This window comes from Mauremys reevesii, linkage group 2 (assembly GCF_016161935.1).
Source record: "Mauremys reevesii isolate NIE-2019 linkage group 2, ASM1616193v1, whole genome shotgun sequence".
NCBI lineage: Eukaryota > Metazoa > Chordata > Testudines > Geoemydidae > Mauremys > Mauremys reevesii.
The window spans coordinates 69,655,418-69,671,650 of record NC_052624.1 but is presented as its reverse complement, the minus strand read 5'-3'; the positions used below and the strand labels follow the sequence as shown (position 1 = coordinate 69,671,650).

General features: G+C 39.8%; 1 protein-coding gene and 1 long non-coding RNA gene across 2 annotated transcripts in view; one reads left to right on the top strand and one right to left on the bottom strand.

Annotated features, from left to right (window-relative positions):
- The window catches only part of ZNF385D (zinc finger protein 385D), a 609,937-nt gene that overhangs the window by 47,501 nt on the left and 546,203 nt on the right, over positions 1 to 16,233 (top strand). The window lies entirely within an intron of this gene.
- Positions 12,206 to 14,186, bottom strand: LOC120398284. Its single transcript, XR_005594293.1, has 3 exons — positions 14,064 to 14,186; positions 13,719 to 13,782; positions 12,206 to 12,339 (listed from the first exon to the last, which is right to left on the bottom strand). It is a non-coding gene; the product is annotated as an uncharacterized LOC120398284 (long non-coding RNA).

Here is a 16,233-nt window from a genome sequence, read left to right as displayed (position 1 = left end):
CCACAACTATTTCAGATTTGGGGCCAACTTATACCTTCAAGTTAGCGGCACTGCTATGGGTACCTGCATGGCCCCACAGTATGCCAACATTTTTATGGCTGACTTAGAACAACATTTCCTCAGCTCTCCTCCCCTAGCGCCCCTCCCCTACTTGCACTACATTGATGACATCTTCATCATATGAATCCACGGAAAGGAGGCCAGAATTCCACCTGGATTTCAACAATTTCCACCCCACCATCAACCTCAGCCTGGACCAGTCCACACAAGAGATCCACTTCCTGGACACTACAGTCAAATAAGTGATGGTCACATAAACACCACCCTATACCGGAAACCTACTGAGCACTATACTTACCTACATGCCTCCAGCTTCTATCCAGGACACATCACATGACCCATTGTCTACAGCCAAGCCCTAAGATACAACCAAATTTGCTCCAATCCCTCAGACAGAGATAAACACCTACAAGATCTTTATCAAGCATTCTGATGGACTGAGAGAGATTAGACATTAAATTTTGTCTTGCACCTGAGACCAGTGTACTTTGGAGAGAACACTTCACATTTTGAGTGTGGTGAGGAAAAAGAAACATTTCTCTGGTAGTTGGAGTCAGCATTATTTGGTGTAGCTCATGAGTGGGAGTGCCAACTTCAGTGCAGACTGCCAAAAGGCAGGGCAGAAGCTCCAAACTGGTTGTACATTCTATAATTTAATTAGATTTTACCATCCCAGTAACAAGTGTGAACTTTTAAAGCACTACAACAGTCTTATCATGGAGTCACAGACAGTCCTGTTGGGTATTCCAGTCTTTCCTGCTACTCAGGCCTGTGCAATATGTGATAGATGGTCACTTTACACCAAAAATCACAACAATATTCAGGTTACTCCCAGTCCCAAAGGACTAGTCAATTACCCCAAGTCAATCATACTCAGAGCTCAAGCTAAAGACAAGGCGTGCAGCCAATCATGTAATAAACTAACTAAAGATTTATTAACTAAGAAAAGAAATAAGACCGTTATTTATAAGATTAAGGTAAGCGTGCGCATTCACACACACACAAAAATGTGGTACAATCTTAAATTCAAAAGGTAATAGAAACTTTTATAGCAAGCAAGCTTTTATGTCCTTTAGGGCTAACCCAAGCCAAGCAGCTTGGGGATTTCTTGCTTATTTCTAGGAATTCTTGCCCCTCAGAGTTCAGCTAGCATGAACAGACCCTAATTCCTTCTGGCTAGGGATTTTTATATCCCCCTCACCCTCTCCGAGTTCAAGCTGATGAGACAAGTGCTCCTACATGTAGCCTCTTCATGGGTGAGTGGGGGAAACAATTGACAAAGTCTTTGTTCAAAAATGGTTCATTTGGATTCAGTAGTCCTTCCTGATGGACAGGATATAACAGTTCCTGGGGTGATCTAATATTTCACATTTGGTAATGCTTTTCCCTTGACTGTGGGGAATTTACAGTCTTAATCATTTTTATAGTTACAGAGAAAACATTTAAACATTACCTTATAACATGGGATACAGACATTATAAGTAGTATTAATATATGCAGCATCATAAAAGTATTCCATAAATTCTAAACACTAAATACATTGTTATAAAGCTAATATTTATTCTGATAATGCTAACACAGAAGTAAGCCAGACTGGTTTCCAGTTATGCATTTGTAAGTATTCAGTGAAACCTAGGGACCTTTGCAGGAGCTGACACCTGGTCTACCAGCATCACAGGTAGTTATACATATATTTTTAGATTATCGCTGCGTAGAAGCTACTAAAAGGTTTGGAACAGTGATACCAAGTCAGGTATTTCTGGGGTGGGGGAAATTTTTTCAGATCAGAGTTTAAATATGCAATTAAGAACAACTAGTTAAGCCAGACACCCCTGCCATGAGTATATGGGGTGTGTGTGCAGGAGTAAACCCAGGGAAGGGGGATGATTTATGCACCTGCCAAGCCCGAGTGGGAGCCAGGGCATTTTGAGATCCCGCCCCTATATCACTGTCTGGGCCTATTGACATTAATTCCCCAGCTTGGGGAAAGAGCTCACTGCCTGTGAGAGAGGCACTGCTGGTATTGGAGGCTGGCCCATGCAGCTTCCTCTGTCATTGCTGTTATTTGGGTGGGGATGAGGAGGGGGAAGAAACAACATGGCAGCAGAGTCACTGGCTCATGTGACCTGGGCCAGCTTTAGAACCGCTGCTATTCGAGAGCATTCGCACAGGCTCAGTTTTGGATGGGCCTGGATGCTAATTGGATGGGACATGCCCCATCAAGGCCCACTTGTTGCTATGCCCCTGCTTTGAGCAAGTGCATAAACCTTAAGGGGAGCATTTGTCTTCCCCCACATTCCTCCCTAATTTGCACCCTTTTTCTGGAATGCTTGAAATATTGTATGTGAAGATGGATTGGGGGCTGAGTACGGATGAGGTCAAAGTTCAATTCCTCGTGGCTCTGCAATTTCTCATATGGATATCTTTATCACCTATTCTCTGTGTATTTATCAATCTATATCTCAGAGACAAGATCTTCTTCAGGACTGTGCAACTTGAAAGCTTGTCTCTTTCACCAGCAGAAGTTAGTCCAATAAAAGGTATTACCTCCTCCACCTTGTTTCTATCATTTCCTGGGACCAATACAGCTACAACAATACTGCAAATTGATATCTCACTATTTATAGTGTTTTATAACTTTGTATACAAGCACACTTTGCTTAATATATGGCTATGTTATGTTCATATCTGGCTGGGGAGAAATTAAAAGATTGTGGGCATAAAATTTCCTTGTTTGCCTCTACTTTTATTTATTTTTTGCCAGAATATTATGTGCAGTAGTTTGAGGTACAGCTATTGTACACAGACTCCTCCTTGTGGTAGTAGTGATTTTAAGTCTTATACTCCAAAATTCACTATTTCCTTCAACAGAAAGTCTTCTGTTGGTAGTGTAGTACCGATCAGAATTAACTTTATATTTGTATTAACATTAGAATATTTGTATTAACATTAGAAAATAATAATGTTGAAGTACAGTATGTCTGACAATAAGTTATAACAGGCATAGTTCTCTTTTACTGTTCCATTTGTTTGTTTGATTTTCATTCAGGTTTCCATATCGGGGAGGACTAGCCTTATGGGCCCACTAAATAGTATGGGAAATTTCTAGTTCAGTATCAGCTTCCTTCTGTGAAACATAATTTGGTTTAAATATCTTAAAATCCAACTCTAGGCATAAAAAGCAGTGATGGTGAATAGATATTCTCTTTATCGCTGGATAGCTGAACCCACAATTCATCTGATTTCGCTTGGCCATCGATACTGGGGAAATGTACACACAGATTTTGTGTGTGTGAAATATTAAACATTCCACATCTGTAACCTTTCATATGTATCTTGAGAACAAAGGGTGAAATTTACCCAGTTGAGTGGGCCAGTACCATGCCTAAGTATATACTTGCTTTCTCTGGTTATGCAGTATAGATATTATGCAGCTTTCTGTGACAATGCTCTATAGATTGCTGTTCGTGAGCAAGGAGCCAGTTTAAAGGAACTAGGGCCCCGATTCATAAAAGGATGTAGGCACCTAATTTCCATTTTAGGTGCCTTAGTCCAAAATTTAGGCACCACTGAGATTCTCAAAACCTCTTCTAAATTGCAGACTTACCATAGAAGTGCATAAAGTCCCTCAGCACTTAAATTTCTACCTAAATCCCTTTGTGGATTTGTGCCCATGTGTCTCATCCAGCAAGTGTCCTCCTGAGAGGTTTCTTTCTTTCTTCCTTTCATTGCTTGAATGGTGTACCATAGTGAGTCTTGGTATATGAATAACTGAATATTTGAAAATTACAGGTTATCATCAAATAATTAGACAAACTGTTTTTTTTTTTCTAAAAGACAAACTGTAGAAAATTAATCAAGAATAATTATTGCTGGCATATATAAAAAGTTAGTTGATCTTTGCAGTCTTTTCATATATTTGTGAATAAGCAGTGAAAAAGGGGACCTGATTAAAATAAATTGAAGTTGATGGAAAGACTCACGTTGGCTTTAATGAGCTTTGGATCAGGCCTACAGGGAGCAGACTGGAGGTTAATCAAAGTCAACTTTTGTTGTTGTTTCAAGCCAATTAGATGAGCATCTTGGCACCCCGGGAACACTATAGTTTTCTACTTTATTACTATTTTGGTATTAGTGTTTTAATAGGAATACAAAAATAGAAACACCGTTTGGATAGGGTCTCAAATCTACTGTAGTAATGTAGATTAATTACAGTTAGTTATAGAAGTGCAAGCTTGAATTAATATGCAAATTTTTTATTTGGTTTTCTAAATCATAGGTATTCTTATAAAACACCTGCAAGCTTTTAAAATTGTTTTTAAATGATATGTAAGCAGAATGACAAGTTAAGGTTACTAGATTTCCTCTAGCAATTATATGGACTACAAAGGAAGTGAGGGAAATTGTCCTTCAGGTTGCATGCACAAAAGGGACCATCTGTGTACAGATCTCCTGCTGCAAGCAGTTGTGGACCTACTGGTCTTGCCTTGTTACCAATTCCAGACTGACACAGAAGTCACTGTATGGAGCACCACTCCATGGCATGCAATGGGTCTATGTAGATCCCCTGCATTGGCTCTTCATATGCTACTTCCTTTCCCATGCATTAGGACATTGCATGACCATGGGTAGAGTAAGCAGGATCGGTCTGATGCTTTTAAAGAGAGGGTCCAGAACAGCATCTTCTCTGTCTTGTCTCTCTCCCCTCATCCTTTTCTTTTCATACCTGCTGTATTGTTTGTTCAGGGCACTGTGTCCCATTGTGGTCTATCTGTATGGTGGGCTTCTAGCTGATAATAAATCATTAGTAAGTTTCACTTTGCAGTTGGTGGCACACAGTTATTTGCCAGTGCACAATTTCACCCTTTAGGCTTTTGCTTCTGGATCTGCTCTCTTGGCTGCAATCCCTGACTGCAGAACTGCCAATGAGCACACTGTTGTCTACTACTACTAGGCCCCTGTTCAAGCTTATTAGAGCTGCTCCCACAAGAGTTTGTTGGCAGCACCATCACTAGTCTGACTCTGTGAACTTAGTAGTGTCACTAGGATACATCATCTCTGGAAATGTGGAGCAAATGATGTCTCTTGCTCAAATGAGTTATTTTTATTAATAGCCTTTGATGAAACTTCCTTTTATTCATAAGAACGTCCACTAAACATATAACAAATCAGATAAACAATAACATAAATAGTGTTCCATGTTTTCAGTTTTCATTTGTAAATCTGGGAATTTTTCTATATTTATTTTCCAGATATTAAAACTGGAATGAAATTGGGTTAAAATAATTTTAAAAAATTGGGAAAAATCAAGGAAAAAAGAAAAACAAACAAAAATACCCTTTCATAATACACACATTGAAATTGGGTTTTTTTATGTACAGAGATTTTTTTTTTGTATATCTCAGAGCTAGTAGTTTTTCCAGAAATACTGGTTTGTGTACGCTTGGATCATTTTCTTCAAAGTATCCTCACTCATGTTGAGTCTCTTGCTGTCTTGGAGGTAGTCCAACTTTGAAAATAAGCGCTCTGCATCAATAGATTCAAGAGGTACACTCAAAGCTCACTGTGCTGCTTTGCTGAAGTTGGGAAGTGTGTCTTGATGACTGTTCCAAAAAGCCAGGACATCCAGTTTCACACTGTCAGGGTTAGGCATGTTCATGTAAGTAGTAAATTTCCCTTTCAGATCTGAAATTTCATCTTTTGTGGCAAATGGTAGAAATATTCTAGCATAACAGTCATAGTCTGTTGCGAAATTCACTTTGAGGAAGGGATGACATTCCAAAAAGAATCTTCATCACCAAACACTTCGGGGTTCAGATTATGGGCCAAAGTTGTCTCCCATTTCTTTCTGAGCATTGTGTTGAAGGTTTTGAATGCTTTTTTGATTTTCTAGTTTTCTGGGGTTGGAAGGATTTCCAGAAATCCAGATTTCCTGCTGTATGTTTCTCCTGCAGATTTTGTGCTCATTTCAGCTGAGATTTTGCTTGTCAGGACCTGGTAAAAGTCTGTATTGGCAAACGTTTTGTCAGTATTCAGAGAAAACTCCAATGTTTTCTGTGTGTCACATGGTGATTCCAAGTTTTCATCAATGAATGTTACCTTGGTGTGCAGAATCTGGTGATCATTTTGGTTATTTGCCAGTCTCTTCAGAGCTTCTGCTCTAGAAGCAACAAATTCAGGATGATCTAGGAGACACATTAGCACAGTCCATGAATTAATTACATGACAGCCAGCTAAGTACAAGCTCAGCCACCCATGTGTCACAACAGGGGTAGGTAAACGGCAGTCGGCTCTGCACTCGTCTCGCACTATGTAAAACAAAACCTTCAACTTGTTTGCATGCTCCAGAATCCAATGATGCAAGATTTTATGTGTTTCATTTCTACTGTAGCAGTAGCTGCTGACAGCGCAATGTTGATCAGATTAACAGGACAAGTAATATATAAAAGCTCTGGTTTCTGACTGAGTGTAATCTCCCATGTAGGAAGCAGAATCTATGTTATTTGTGGCCACATTTTCCCAAGTTAGTTGGTACATCTTAAACATGTCAGTTATTGCTGTGTCCACAGAACAGGCAGCAGCAGAGGGGATAAATGTCACATCAGCACAAAACAATGAGGGTTTATGCACTTTGAAATCAAGAAATGAAAACAAAAGGCCAAGAATCAGATGGCCCAAAGCATCAGGAGACTTGTCAAAAATCAGACAAAACCCCACATTTCCACCAATTTGTTCCATCAGTTTAGATACTAAAGCATCATCATTCTCTTTCAGATACTTACGAGTGAGGTGTCCTGCATTGGGAAAGGTTTTTGCTGCTGGACAGTATTGTCTCACAAAGTCAGCAATAGGCCCCTCTGCAGTTAACAGTGGTTGTCCAGCGAAACAAAAAGCATGCAGAAATTCATTGACACAGTTGTGCTGCGTCTTCTCTTTTATTAAAGCCCAGTTAAAGCTCCTGATATTGACTATTTATCCTGAAACTCGCTTTCTTCTTTAAGCTTCTTGTGTTGCCTGCTTTCGACATACCCCCTTATTTTGCCAGCATGAGCACTGACCTCACTGCTGCAGTATTTGCAGCACAATGCGTCCTCTTCACTCCCATCATTACTTTCCTTGAAAATTTCTAAGCACTGATTTTCTTGTTGGTATTCAGGCATAGATTTGTGCTTTTGCCTCATGTTTACTTTTGACCTTATCTTTATTTGTGGAGGATTGATTGCTTAAATTCTGTGCTGCATTAAACAGATGCAAAGAAATAGGTGGGCAGTGTCTCCTTGTGAGCTGATCATAGCGTGATATTAACATTGTTTGATCTTCTGACCTGCACTGTGTGTGAGTTCTGTGTTTTTTACACTGCAGAACTGCTTCAATTTCAGAGTGCAGGACACAACAGTTGTGTAAAGTGTTGGTGTTTAACAAAAATTAGTACCCCACCCCAAAATTGAGTGGATTGATAAATAGGTGTAAATCAGTAAAAAAGAAACTCCTTTAACAAAAAAAACCCTGGCAATTTTTCAGTGAAAATCAGTAAAAACTGAAAACGCAGAACACTACATATAAACTAATAAAAATTATTAACACATGCCCTTGTATAAGGTAGGATAAGCTCTGTCCTGGTAACATCTCTCACCACCTCTTACTGGAAGCTTTGTGAAAACCGAATGCCATCCCTAGGACCATGTCCAGGTGATATGGAAAGTTATAATTTTAAGATTATACTCAGCAGTTGCAAATCTTGATGCTGGGTGAAAGTATGTATGTGTCCTACATAGTACTGCAGAGGAACTGTGTCCTGTACCATGTTTTTAAAATGCTAGCCTTTGATTGTTACACATTGGCCAGGTGCTACTACTGCCCAATTCACAAGGGAGAGAGAAGGGAAAATCGTCATCAGTTACCAAGATAAAAGTATTATCATAGAATCATAGGACTGGAAGGGACCTCGAGAGGTCATCGAGTCCAGTCCCCTGCACTCAAGGCAGCACTAAGTATTATCTAGACCAGTGTTTCCCAAACTTACAACAGTTGTGTACCCCTTTTGAGACATTTGTCTTACCGTCAGACCCCTTCTCCGGTGAAGATAATTTAGGGTAGGGTAAGGGGTGGTAGCCACATTTTTATAACACACTCCTAATTTGTTTCATTCTGGATTAAATGTTTATTAGAAATAAATACAAAATTATATTACATACAGTTCAAACAAAACTTTTAATAGAAATAATAGTTACATATAGAAATAATAAAAATAATAGAAGCGAATCAACAGTTTGGCAGAACAGTATATGTGTGTGTGTGTGTGTGTATATATGTATATATATATGGTGAATTCATATAATTCTGAAATTAAAATACACTGGTTTGGTTAGGTTAGTGAAGAAAGCACTAGTTTTAATACTTACTATTTTGGTATTGAAAAAATTTCAGTACAAACCAAACTATTCAGTGCGAGGGATGGAACTGCTTTTGACCAGACACTATTGTGGGGATATCTGGCTCGATATTTGTGATCTTAAGATGAAGATGGGGCTCCACATCAATAAGACAATTTCGTTCTTTTGTTTTGATACCAACCAGTGCAGAGAATCTGATCTTGTGCAAATACGAGGTGGGAAAAGGCAGAACATACTTGACAGCTTTGTCCGATAGAGCTGGATATTCAGAGCTAACCGCCAACCAAAATGACTTCAGTGTATTTTGCTCAGATTTTGTTTTCAGGAAGCTATCTGAAGCCAGCTCCAAGAGTTGTTCTTCTTCTGAAGCAGAGAGGTTATTTGGCAATGTTTGAACATTGATGACAAAAGAGTTCCTTATCCATTCAAAGGTGCTGTCCGGTTACTGTGTGTGCGTGAGAGAGAGATGTGCATTGCCCCTTACGTATGCTGACCTCACTCTAAGTACACTGCCTTTTTAAGTACATCGGGAAGTTGAGACAGCAGCTGCTGCCTGCAAGCTCCCTCTGTCCTGAGCCCTGTCGTGTCCCCCTCCTGCTCTATGGAAATAGGGTAAGCGGATGGAAGGATCCAAGGGGAGGGGGACACCCTGATATTAGTCCCCCCGCACAGCAAGCAGGATGCTCCTGGGAGCAGCTCCAAGGCAGAGGGCAGGAGCAGCACATGGTAGTGTGGGGGAGGGACAGCTGAACTGCTGGCAATTGATAGCCTGCTGGGCAGCTGCTGCAGAGGGAACTTAGGGAAGCAGGGAGCTGATTGGGTGGGGGAGCTGCCAAACAACGTTATAAGGGAGCATTGCACAACTTTAAATGAGCGTATTCCCTAATTGATCAGCAACATAATAGTGAAACGACGTTAACGGGGACAACTTTAAGTGAGGAGTTACTGTATGCATGTGTATCTTGAGATCCAGATTTTTTAGAGAATGGAAGCACACTAGTAAATTATGTGTGGAGGCAGCTGTCAGCCCCATAAACATATAAATAAAGCCACATTTCTGCATTCCGTAGTTCAGGTCTGATGATAACATATGGCCCACACGCTTTTAGAATTCTTTTCTGAAAACATTTATGCATCATTAATACACAGTCCTTCTGGTAGCAAATAAAACTGTTTTGGAGCATTCCCTGAACCATTGCCTTTGCTCTCTGTCTCTGCATGTAGACTTTACTGTCAACCAAAGTGGCATGAAAAGCAATCCAAGACTATTTAAAAGACTCATTTTAAATACTGTGCTTCCATCCTAGTATGCATTTTTCCTGTTACAAAATGTCATTTGCAATCAAAGGATTTTATTTCAGTGATGTGCAGAAAATGTATGTGGGTCACTACTATTCATGCTAACAGCTACCTCAGTAAATCATCTGTACATCTACCAACATGTAGATATTGAGGTATCAGTTTGATTTATTGCAAATAAGCATTAGAGTCCACATTTTCAAAACTCTGACACCTAAATTGCCTTGCACATACACACATGCATCAGTACAAAAAGAACAGGTAGTTGTGTATTGGTTCAAGTAGGCAAAATGTAAATATATGCATGATGAAATTACATATTGTGTATGTACACATACATAATTGTTTTAACAGAAATATTGTCCTTCAGAGGCCCTTTACTTGCAAAGACAGTTATTAATTTCTATATTTTATTTTGTTTAAATCAATGCAAATTAGTCTCTTTGGCCATAGAAACGGCTGAAGAATTTATATTTGTTCCTGGAAATTGTCTTTTATATAATTGCCTTTTAACTTTCTTCCTAATATTGCTGGTTGCATTTCTGCTAGGGTCATCTTCATCTTGAAACTGTGACTGAATGTCCATTCTGTACCTGTGAGATTTGCAGCTCACTTGGATTGATGCTCCCAGGTTACTGCAGGTGGCAGCAACAAACCTTTCCTTTTCCAACCTCTCTGTGCAATTCTGCCAGTTTGCCAACTGGCCCTCGTCATAAAGGGCATGGCTGGGCTACAGTACACACAGCTGGTGGAAGAAGGGAAACTCTGCATCACTGTGTGCTGTCTGGAGGACAAGTTAAAAATGTCATCAAACAAATGTATTCCTTTTGGTCAAATATTTAATGGCTCGGTTCTCTTGTTGAAGCTACTAGTTCATGTATCTTAGCCAAGACCCCTTGTACTCTGTAGCAAGTTGGATCTAACTTCTGTGGCAAGATTCCTGGATACCACAACACTCTGTTGCAACACACTGGAAATTCATCTGCAGCTTCATTTAAAATTTATAATATTTAGAATTTATAAAATTTAGAATATAACCGGTAGACTAGCCACTGTGATTTATGTTGATATTGAACTCTATTTTATGTTGTCCCCTCATTTTCAGTTTTTGATTTTTGTATGGACAATATCTAACTGCATCATAGATGCTGTCAGGAGTGAATCTGGAGGTTTTGGCTGCTGGGAAGGAAACAGTTGGGGCTTTTGGCACTGGGGGAGGCATTGGAGGCAGTTTAGGATTGTGGAATAAACCCATTAACAGGAAATGCACGGAAATGCTGCATACACTTAGCCCAGCACCACCTCCCATGGTACATATATGTGACTTCTGCCTTGTAAACCTTGCATATCTTGTTTTAAAGTGCACAACTTTGGCTCAGTTAGTCCAAGATGCACAAGGACTATACAGTTTTACTGGGAGATGCTGCAGCCTAGCACAGCCTCAGTTTAACCCTACAGCTACAGTATATATAGGCATGTAAAATATTTGAAGGCAGGTCCAATAGTTTGGTGAAAAATGTGTCGTGTTGTGTGAGATAGGCATTTAAGGATAACCTCACATCATATCAGTGCTGGACATGAAATACCGAATAATGCTACTTCATCTGTCAGTCTCTGGGAAGAAAGTGATAGAGAGAATTCATCATGTGCCCATGGGTGGCTGAATACAAATAGTATTGCAGCTTCAAAGGAAATAATTAGCCTCCTTGTCTGGAGAGTTAGATGCTATGCTCCACTTGCACTGGTAGAAAAGAACAGAGGTCAGAGGTATCGAGAAGGGAGTCACAAAGGCAGGTAACACCCCCCCCCCATTCCTCAGACATGGAAAAGCCTTTGAAAATGGATGTATCAGGGAAGACAGGTATCAGTGGTACACACAGCTGTTCCTCTCTGAACCAAATGGATTTACAAATTGAGAACACACAAGCAGTTAATGATGCTCTAAGCCACCTTTAACTTTCCATCCACACCACCTCCCCCACTTGGAATAATTATGCTACCTGGGGTATGTGGGATACCACGGAGGGCTTGACTCCCCATGATTATATCCTGGTATCTCTGAGTAGGCAGCTCATGTCTCCATAAGGTCTCCAGTTAGACCCTTCTAATCACTGGAAGTTTAGCAACTCTCCCCTGTTGAGGAATTTCCTCTTAGAGGTTTTTCACCAGGGGGGACAATTGGGCCCATAATGTGAGAAATAAGGCATTGAGTAATAATAAATAAGTGGAAATTCCATAACCGCTGTCATTCAGGGTCCTATCTGGAGGTGTGAGCATCCACTTGCTTTTTCTCATTTTTTAAGTCCTGCTCATGGTGCAGTTTAAAATTAGAGACCTAGATCTAGGGAAAGATTATTAAAATAAGTAATAATAATGGTTCTAACTTAACTGTAGGCTTAATGAGTGAAAAACCTTCAACAACTCTGATTTGCAAAACATTCATAGTAGCACTGTGCAGCACAAATATACCCAGTTTATTCCCAGAGTTCAGACACCAGCACTGGCTTGTAAAATAGCTTTGAGGTTTGTTTATTCAAGCTTTTCTTACTGGGATAGCCTCCAGAGATGGAAAATTCATTTTCGTGTCCTAGGGGGACAGACATGCGGTGTTATTTGAGCATACTTCAGCTGAATATAATGCAAACACTGTAATGCAGTATAGTGCAAACAACGTAATGCAGAGGACTCAGTTTAAAATAGCACAGAACCACAATTGAATGGGGAGTACATTTTGACTGCTTGGCAAGGTACTGCAAGATTGGGCTTTAAAGCTTACTCAGTGTTGGAGGTGAGGTTTACTGACCTAGTAGGACATCTTGCAGACACAATTCCTCAGGGACTCTGAGGGAGCCTAAGCCAGAGTGGACCCTGGTGTACACCCTTTTACTGGGTATCTCATGTACTCTGTCCTGTACAGGGCTACATCTACTGGCTCATACAGAGCGCAGTGCCATGGCCGCAGCCTAACCCTGTTGCCTTTGGGTATGCTGCTGTCAGCACTAGATGGAGCGCTTTTTGCAAAGATTATAACTCTATCTGGCTGTTGTGTGGTAACACAAGATGGGAGAGCCTTTGTACTCTCTGCCTCCCCACGTACTTCTGCACAAGGCCAGTCAAAATTTGAGCTTAATGAGCACAGCAAGCTTTCCAGTTTACTTCAGAATTTCATGTCCTGTGCTTCCACCACACTTTGCTCTAGGGGTAAGCTTAAACTAGACAAACTTCAGAATGCAAGTGTGAACCATTAGGACTTATCAGCATGGTATAACAAGGTAATATAGATATAATTTATATACATATTCATCACTTCATATACAGATAATATAATTTTTAAACGCATTCATTGCTTTTCCACTAGATGTGCTAACTTCCATAAATATGTACATATGTAGACAGTATCATCCTCTTTCTATGTGTAATAAACTGTCTGTGCTCATGGGATCCTGTCTTTCCGTCAATACATTGATCCCGGTGATGAGAAGTTACTTGTTCAGTTAACGTGGTTGCGGATTGTGCTTATTATAATGAAGGGCTTGGCTTCTACTCTATTGGCAACTGTGAAAGTTGTATGCAGATAGCTACAGATTTGTGATATTTGTATGTCCTATATTACATATTTTTAAAAAAATATAAAAGACCCGATGATGACTTAATACCATGTCCTTCTGTTGCTAAGCATTTCAAGTTTCCTCCTTTTATTTCTCCTTCAGAATCAAAATGTAATGACTAGCAATAGATCTGGGATGCCTAGAGAAGCATTCAAATTCTGTATTGAGGTTTACTTACTGAAAATTTAACAATGATTTTCTTGACTGAATAATATTAATTTTGTTTATATTTTAATGCATAAAATTATGCTTATTATGCATTCTTGGGGATTATGTTTATATTCCTCGTAAGACAAAAGGTCTACTAGAATTCAATTATGGAAATGGAAATGTTACAAATGAATGCATGTATAGTAACCTTATGGTGATTGGTTCATCGCACTTAAGAAAAAGTTGAGCCATTCCTGATGAATCCTCTTTTTCTGTAATATCAAATGGAAAAGGATCTGTTATCCATTTTAAAGCCCTAGTCCTCATGTCTTACAAATAGTCTCATAAAACCTCTCTGAGATATTTACAAATAAACCCCCATACAAAGGTGGGACAATGGACCATTAATGACCCCTCCACAGTGGGTTTAGAAGCTACAGCCAACATACCAATGTTTGCTGGGAGGGTGATTTTCCCTGAGCTGTCGGGAAGTGGGAGAGAACCTGGGACAGTCCCTAGTATTGGGGGTGACTGATGGAGCAGAGGAATGTACCTCAGGGCAGACAGGAGTTCTTGCCAGGCAGATTCACTCCTTTGAAGAGGAAGCTGAATGGAACAATTTGGTCCCTATCAGTAGGATAGATGAATAGGCAGGTAGTAGAACAGTGGAGGTAGGTTCATTCTAGAACAGCTTTATCCAACACAATAGCTGATGCACATGGTGATGTAATTGACTGAAGCACACTTGCCAGCGATAGATATAGAAGGGTTAATTTAGGTTTCAGTTCACTCCTCAGTGAGAATTAATATCTCAGAAATTATAATGCGGTTAAACTTGGCTGTAATTTTCTTTGGAAACTAATATGACAAACAGGGAGCCATTAGAGCATGTTTCCTTGGGAGCATTAAAAAGTGAAAGTGGAAATTACTAAATTATAGTTTTCAGAATAGTAATAGAATAAATGAATTGCAGAAAGATAAAGATTTAAAGCAGACTGAATATGGCTCATCAACTTTAAATTCAAAGAAATTAGACATGTACAACATAGAACTGTACTGCGACCATTCTGGCTGAAATGTATTTTAAATTTTTTATGGATGAATCTAACTCCTGAAGCAGTTTAAAGTAATTCCCATTGACTGTGATGACTCTTTAATTATGAGGGCAGAGCTAATCAACTGAAAGCTGCCCTCTTGCTGAGTTCCGCCAAGAAACTGTCTTGACACCAGCAGATTTTTTTTTGTCTTTTTTTCTTTCCTGTATTTTTTCAAGTCATTGAGAGCCTTATGGTCCATTTTCTTCCTCGTCTCAAGAGCAAACTCAAACATTGCTAAGAAAGGGCAAGTGACTTGTTTGATGCCAAGATCACCAACCCAGCTGGTAGTTGTTGGAGTGGAACTAAATTTTATTGTAGTGCATCTTACAGAGTTAGATATTAGTCAGGTACAGAACTAATTAGAATGCAGTCTTTATTAAGTACAAATGTATCACACTTGCTCTGTTAAATGCATTATAAGATTTATTGTATGTAATAATTACCTTGATTAGAAAAACAGTGCCTGGAACTAATCAAAGCACTCTAACTCATTGGTTTTAATCATTATTATTTTTTCCCCTTACAAAATGCAGGTGCTTGGTTTGAGTGGGAGAATAGCTATGTTTATCTTCCAGTTTTGATTAATAACTAATTCTTTTGCATCATGGAAAAGAGCTAATCAGATATTAAATTTGCTAATCAGTTTCTCATTTTGATTAGTGACATACTAATCACTTAAGAAAATCAAACATTACATATATTTAAGATTGTGACTTTAAGCCACAGCCTACTTCGGGGGTGGAGGATGTGTATGTGGAGGGTCTGCTGCTTGATAGCAGGTCATAGAGGCTTTGTGCCTGAGGCAGGTGAAATGCCTCTAAGAGTATTTGGGAAAGTGCATACTGCAGAAGCATTTGCCTCATATTCTTTTACAAGGTGAAGTTGAGCATGTGTTTCCATGCCTGCTTAACTCCACTGGCTGGTCCAGAGTGAAGTGGTGAGACTATGTTCCTACCCCTCGCTTTCCTCCCCGCCCTGCTGTCTTCTTGGGAAACTTAGTGGGACTCCCCTCCAATAGGTGTTTTGCCTACATGGACTTTCTAGAGCCTTATTTTCAGAAATGTGGAGTACCTACAAATCAATGGGAGTAACAGGTGATTGGAAGCTCTAAAAATGAGGCACATAGTAATTAATTTTCTTCAGTCTTACATCATGATATTCATGAATGTAATTTTTAAATGCGTTTGTTTGTGACCATGTGTGAAATCTTTGCCCCATCAAAGTTCATGGCAAAATTCCTGCTCATGTCAATAAGGCCAGGATTTTGCCCAATGTACATGGCAGCCATTACTACAGTGAGCAGTACAACTTTCTCTCATGCTGTCCTAGGCACAAGCCTTTGTTGGCTCTTTCTCTGTCTGACTCTCTTTGCCATAGCTTCTCTGTGGTCTAGTATAGAATCATAGAACTGGAAGGAACTTTGAGAGGTCATCTAGTCCAGTCCCCTGCACTCATGGCAGGACTAAGTATTATCTTGACCAGTGTTTCCAAACTTGGGACGCTGCTTGTGTAGGGAAAGCCCCTGGTGGGCTGGGCCGGTTTGTTTCCCTGCCGTGTCCACAGGTCCAGCTGATCGTGACTCCCACTGGCCGCAGTTCACTGCTGGAACCGGCGGCCAGTAAGTCC